Here is a 6627-nt window from a genome sequence, read left to right on the forward strand (position 1 = left end):
CCATCCTACATCATGCCAATTCATCCCACATTGTGCCAACCCACTTTACAACACACCAACCCACCCCACATTACATCGACCCATCCTACATCATGCCAATTCATCCCACATTGTGCCAACCCACCTTACAGCACACCAAACCACCCAACATTACATTGACCCACCCTACATCGTACCGACCCACCCTACATCATACCAACCTACCTGACATTATGCCAACCCACCCCACAACATACCAATGCACCCCACAGCACATCAGCCCACCCCACATTACGTTGATCCATCCTACATCATGCCAACTAACCCTACAACACACCAAACCACCCAACATTACACTGACCCATCCTACATCATGCCAACCCATCCTACAACAAAATAACCCACACCACATTACACCAACTCACCCTGCATCATGCCAGCCCACTCTACATGATGCCAACTCACCCCACGCCATGCCACCCATCCCACAGCCCACCAACCCACCCACCCCCCCATCACACCATCCCACTTCATATTGCATTGACCCATCCCGCATCATGCCAACGCTAATGCCAACACACCAAAGCCAGATGCAGCCCTCTCTGCACCAGCCACTTCGATCCCATTCCACCCACACAACCTCCATCCCAGGCAGGAGGTCCATCCCCACCACCCCTCTACCACGTCCACATACCACGCAGCACTGGGTTCTCCAGTCCTGTCCCCACACCCTACAGGGACCACCGGTGCCCACGGTGCCCTGCAGCACTGGGAATGGTTGCCCAGTGTACGTGGCCACGCTTGAAACACTCATCCCCATCGTTCCACCAGCACACCAGGATTGCCACCGCACTGCTCCGCCAGGAACGCCCGTCCCACTGCCCCAACAGCAGCACTGGGAACGCCTGTCCCCAGCGCACTGCAGCACTGGAAATGCCAGTTCCCACCAGCCCAAGGGCTGAAGCACTGGAAACTCCTGTCCTGTCCTCCACGTGGCCCCATGTGGCCTCCAGCAGGGCCGTGGGTGCTGGTGAGGATGTCCTCAGCAGGAAGACCTTCCCCATTGGAGGGTGTCTTCATTCACCTCTATCACTGGAGACCGTGAAATATCAATGCTACATTGGCGTATGTTGTACCAGCATTGCACTTAGCATGCATGGTTGAACCCATTAAAAAATAAAATAACAAAAAATGAATAGGGGAGTCGTGTTTTCTAGAGTTCAGTGACCGTCCGTGCACAAGCCATGCTCTTCCATCCTCCACCATCTCTTTGCTCATGGTCTGCCATTTCCCAAAACACCTCTTGGAGTTGAAAAACAGAGGCAACAAACTCCATCCCATCATTAACGGGTGGGGGACTCATCCCAAAGCTTTCACCCAATGGGGTCATCCTGTGTCTGGGTGCCCGGTAATCCTTGATACCTCCAGCTGAAGTTTCAAGCATTTCAAGTGACTCCTGTACCTGGCTGTTCCCAATGAGGAGAGTAATTGCTGAGATCAAGAGGCTTAAACGTGGTCATTTGGGACCTGTTGTATCAGTCTTATTCACCTCCTGGCTCCTGGTTCATTACAGTCTGTGTGCGCGTTGCTTTTGAAATTACCACCTTCACTTTGAAAGGTCAAAACTTGATTTCTGGGATGAAATTTGGTCTTGTTTTGTTGGTTCTGGGGTTTTTTGTTTGCTTTGTTGATTGGATTTTCCTCCCAGTTTTTAGCCCAGAGGTGTGAAAAGAAGAATACCATAATTGGGATGATAAAATTGTTCATGAAATCAAGGGACTTTCTTGAAACAGTGACTTTGCTTAGGAAATAATATCAGTTACTTGCACGCAGATAAGCCTCCAAATCAGAAAATCCCGTGTTAATTTATTAATGATGGTATTAAAAGTCCCTGCAGATTTCCAGCCTGTGCTGGTCGGGGGGGTTTGGCCTCATTTTACACAATTTCTAAGGAAAACCAGGGATGAGGTTTCCATTTCACGTTTGATTTCCATCAGCTCTGACAGGTTAAGTGCAACACTTCCTCACCCACATCAGCATTCAACGTGAAAAGGAGGAAAATGACACGGATGGGGGCTGAGCATGAGAGAAATAATCATCCCTTTCGGGCTTAAAGTAATTGCTTTGCTAATTAATAAGGTTTGGGTGGATTATTTTGACTAAGTATTTGCAAGTTGAACCTGGGGAGGGTGGTGACTTCTTTGAGCTTTGGTCACGTTGGAGCAGTCCTGCAGAGCTCAGCGTCACGTTGGGCCCTGTGTAATTTGCTGATGCCCTGGGAAAGCATCGTTTGCATGTTTAACCACAGAAAAGCCAATGCCATCTGTCTGCGTAGTTTGGAAGATGACGGCATCACCTTTATCACCCAAGGTAAATGTTGAAAAACCTCTGTCTGCGTAACAGTGCAAGCCGAGGAGAGTTACTGGAAAGATACCTTATGCCAGCTGGCATGAAATAAGCTCAAAACCAGGGAAAGAGGTTGGATATTGGGAACAATTTATTCTCAGGGAGTGATAATTCATTGCCCAGGGAGTGGGGAGGTCAGCAGCCCTGGAGATGTTCAAGAACCACGGAGGTGCGGCACTGAGGGATGCGTTCTGCAGGCAGGAGGGATGGGTTGGGGTTGGATTTGGGGATCTCCAAGGTCTTTTCCAACCTTAACGATTCTATTCAGGCTTCCTCTGTTGTATGGCACCACGTTCCCATGCTGGCACACTTCTTGCCCAATTTGAGACACAAAGGATGGCGTCCTTGCAGAGAGGGCCTAACTGTAGTTCATGGCCGAGATTATTTAGTAGCCTTTTCTCATGTTTTGGCGTGCTGCAGCCTTTGGGAAAGGAAGCAATGGCCTTGTGGCTAACTGTAATTCCTACCTCTGCCTTAGATGGAGCCGAGCACTCCTTTTTTATACCGCTGTGGGGTATTAGCTCATTGCAAAACCACCCAAGTGAGCAAAGATGTTTCACTGACAGATGAAAGGGTTGCAAGTGCAGGGCTAAATGCTCAACTTCTGTGCGGTATTTGAACAAGAGGGAAAAGCTTAAGCTTTGCCACTGCATGCCTGTTAAAGAACGTAATTTAGAGCCACAGATGTGGGCTTAGAAGAGCTCCTCGAGCTCTGCCTTTGGAAGCATCACACTCCAGCAATATTTGCTAACTTAAGAGATAGGGTCTGGGGTCTGTACTGTTCTACAGCACTGCTGTTCTACGTGAGGAAGGAAAAATGCTGAAAACGTGCAAGCGTGTGTGCTTGAGTCAAACAGAGCTAACAACCAAGGGGAGCTGACTAATTTGCAAGTAAATTGCCATCGTTTACACTTCACAGTCACTGTCAGTTCCATCACTGGTTCTGTTAATTGATTTTGTTGACTTGCTGGCTGTTGCAGCACTGATAAACCCTACATCAAGTGGACTCCATTGCAATTTTAGCATGCGAGTGAACTATTCTGGGCACAACACTGCACAAGCAATGTCCTCCTTCAGTAAAAGAAATCTTTAAGCCAGCTCCCAATCCTGAGACAGTTTCCATGGAGGGTCCCAGTGTTTGGGAGCATAGAATGACTGGCACTTTCAAGGAAAACATGCTTTTATTCCCAAACTTTTCCTCACCAACCTGCGATGAAGTCAATCTATTCCAACCTTCCTAGAAAGCTTTTCTTTGATAACAAATCCATACTTTTTCCTACTTCCTTTACGACCTGTTGGTTGTTGCTTTATTTCCAGACACTGATGGATGCGCGGATTGAAGAGACCAGCAAACTTTAGGGATGCAGCACTCAGTCTTGCTGCGACAATCTCACCCACTGCGTTACAGTGCATTCCGAGTATGTGAACCTCATTTTTTTCCTTTGGAAAAGACATTTTATCCCACTTCCTCCTGTAAGAGGGCTGCCCGTTAGTTTAGAAGCTGTTTGCACTGGGTTGATGAAAAAAAAATGAAAAGCAAAGCTTATTGTCAGAAAGAGCTGCAGGGGTATGAAGTGGAGGGAGCTGAAAAACTCCCTTCAGAAGAAGGCCTCCTGGAAATGGCACTTGGGATTACAGCCGTGAGCCCACAGCAGGGACACAGCCACGTTAAACATGAGTTTTTGGCTTTGCAGGAGCTGTGCATGAGGTTAGAGCAAAGGATGTATGCATCTTGCTTAATGATTAATATGATTCTATGATTCCATGATTCTATGATTCTATGATTCTATGATTCCATGATTCCATGATTCTATGATTCTATGATTCCATGATTCTATGATTCTATGATTCTATGATTCTATGATTCCATGATTCTATGGTTCTATGATTCCATGATTCTATGGTTCTATGATTCTATGGTTCTATGATTCTATGGTTCCATGATTCTATGATTCTATGATTCTATGATTCTATGGTTCTATGATTCTATGATTCTATGGTTCTATGATTCCATGATTCTATGGTTCTATGATTCTATGGTTCTATGATTCTATGGTTCTATGATTCTATGATTCTATGATTCTATGGTTCCATGATTCTATGATTCTATGATTCTATGATTCTATGGTTCTATGATTCCATGATTCTATGGTTCTATGATTCCATGATTCTATGATTCTATGATTCCATGATTCCATGATTCTATGATTCTATGATTCCATGATTCTATGATTCTATGGTTCTATGATTCTATGATTCTATGATTCTATGATTCCATGATTCCATGATTCTATGATCCTATGATTCCATGATTCTACAATTCTATGTTTCTACGTTTCTATAATTCTATGTTTCTATGTTTCTACAATTCTACTATTCCATGATTCTCCGACTACTGAATGTTCTTGGCAATGTAACAGAACTGCAAAGCGAGTTTATGTAACCTCATAAGCCATTAATGTGTCAAGAACTGAAAGTCAGAAAAGCAGGAAATAAAAAAAAGAGAATTAATCCCCTTGGGATAAGGAACTCAAAGGACTTGGTGATTGTTATTGGTCCCTTCCAGCTTGGACTATTCGGTGATTTTATGATGAGACCTAATTGTGAATTTCCGTTAATTAAAGACAGCTTATGGTGAGAGTCCGCCCTTTAACATGCACCGATTTTGATAGGACAAGGGGAATGGTCCAAAACATTTGCAAAAAGGGAGATTTGGATTAGATGTCAGTGGGAAAATCTTCACTCAGAGGCCCTGTGGTGAGGCCCTGGAGCAGGGTGCTTAAGGAAGCCATGGGTGCCCCATCCCTGGAGGTGCCCATGGTCATAGATGGGGCCCTGGGCAGCCTGAGCAGGTGGGGGCACCCAGCCCACGACAGGGGTGGGGATTGGATGGGTTTTAGGGTCCGTTCCAACCCAAACCTTTCCACGGCTCCACCATGATGTTGCCAGGGGGATGGGGCCACACAATCTGTCCCCTGATCCCCTCCAGCCGTGGCTGGAAGAGTGCAGGGAGCACAGAGCTGCCCGGGACTGTGCCCCAGCCCCTGTTGCCCACCCCGCCAGCAGCCCTTACCCTTCACAAGCTCGCAGTTGGAGGTGCTGCTCTTCTCCTGGGAACGGAGATGGATGAGGGCTCTGCTTTTGACGTGGCTGAAGTTGCTGACCTGAACGTACTCAAAGGGTGAGATGAGGATTTCTGACTGCTTGAACAGGCTCTGGCCAGCTGTGCCCTTATCTCAGCCCTCCAGATCCCACATCGGGCACCAAAAGGGCCAATGTGGGTTTCCCTTCCTCTCCAAGACACCGCACGTCCTCCTGAGCCAGACCTTGTGGGAATCCCAGCCCAACGCTGCCACCACATCTACTCCAGCATCAGGAACACCCACTTCATGGCACAGCAATGGTCCACGTTGTCCAGTTCCCCTCCTCCAGCCTCCAGAAGAAGGTCGATGAGTCCTTTGGCCTGGACACCTTCTTCTGCGTGGAGCCCTGCCATGCTGTCCCCATCAAAGACTCCTCCTTCCACCCTGATGAGGACAGAGAAGTCCTCTTTGCACCCTTTGAGACCACGGAGGTCACCATAAAAAAGTAAGGGAAAAGCCTTTGTCCATCTCCACTCCCAGTGCAAAAGCAGCACCTACAACTTGAAACTCGAGGAGGGTGCAGGCTGCCAGCAGGGCTCTCATGGAGGGAACATCTCTGCTGTTGGGGAACTTGTGGATATTTGGGAGCACGGGGAGCTGGAGGAACTTAGAGCTCTGCAAAGCCACGGGGGTCTGCAGGGGAAGGGGAGGAGTGGGACCGCAGTGGGGTCAGGGGGTAGCGAGTAGCAGGGGTAGGGAGCTGCTCTACACCCTGCTGTGCAGGTCCCATGGGCTGCATTCCGGGGAGGGGGCAAGGCAGCCTGGTCGTGCAGCACAGCTTGGTGCTTGGAGGTGACCTCACCGTGGAGGTGAGCACGGCGGGACCCGCAAGCAAAGATCTGCTCAGTCTTCAGCAGCCGTCGCGGCAGTGGCACAAGCTTTGGTGAGAAGCTCGAGCAGGATGTGGAACCAGCAGTGCTGATGGGAATGTCACGGGGAGGCGTTCGGATCCAAGGGATGGCAGCAGTGCGGGGTGCAGCTCAGGGCTCCCCCAGGGCTGCCAGGGCTGCGGCTGCCAGGAGGAGCACGCAGAGGTGTGGGGGTTCCATGGGGCTGCTCCTGCCTGGGGGGACAGTGGCAGGCAGTTAATAGCAGTGGG

This window comes from Centrocercus urophasianus, unplaced genomic scaffold (genome assembly GCF_019232065.1).
Source record: "Centrocercus urophasianus isolate 14NV4802_14NV808 unplaced genomic scaffold, USGS_Curo_1.0 seq_322, whole genome shotgun sequence".
Classification (NCBI taxonomy): Eukaryota; Metazoa; Chordata; class Aves; order Galliformes; family Phasianidae; genus Centrocercus; species Centrocercus urophasianus.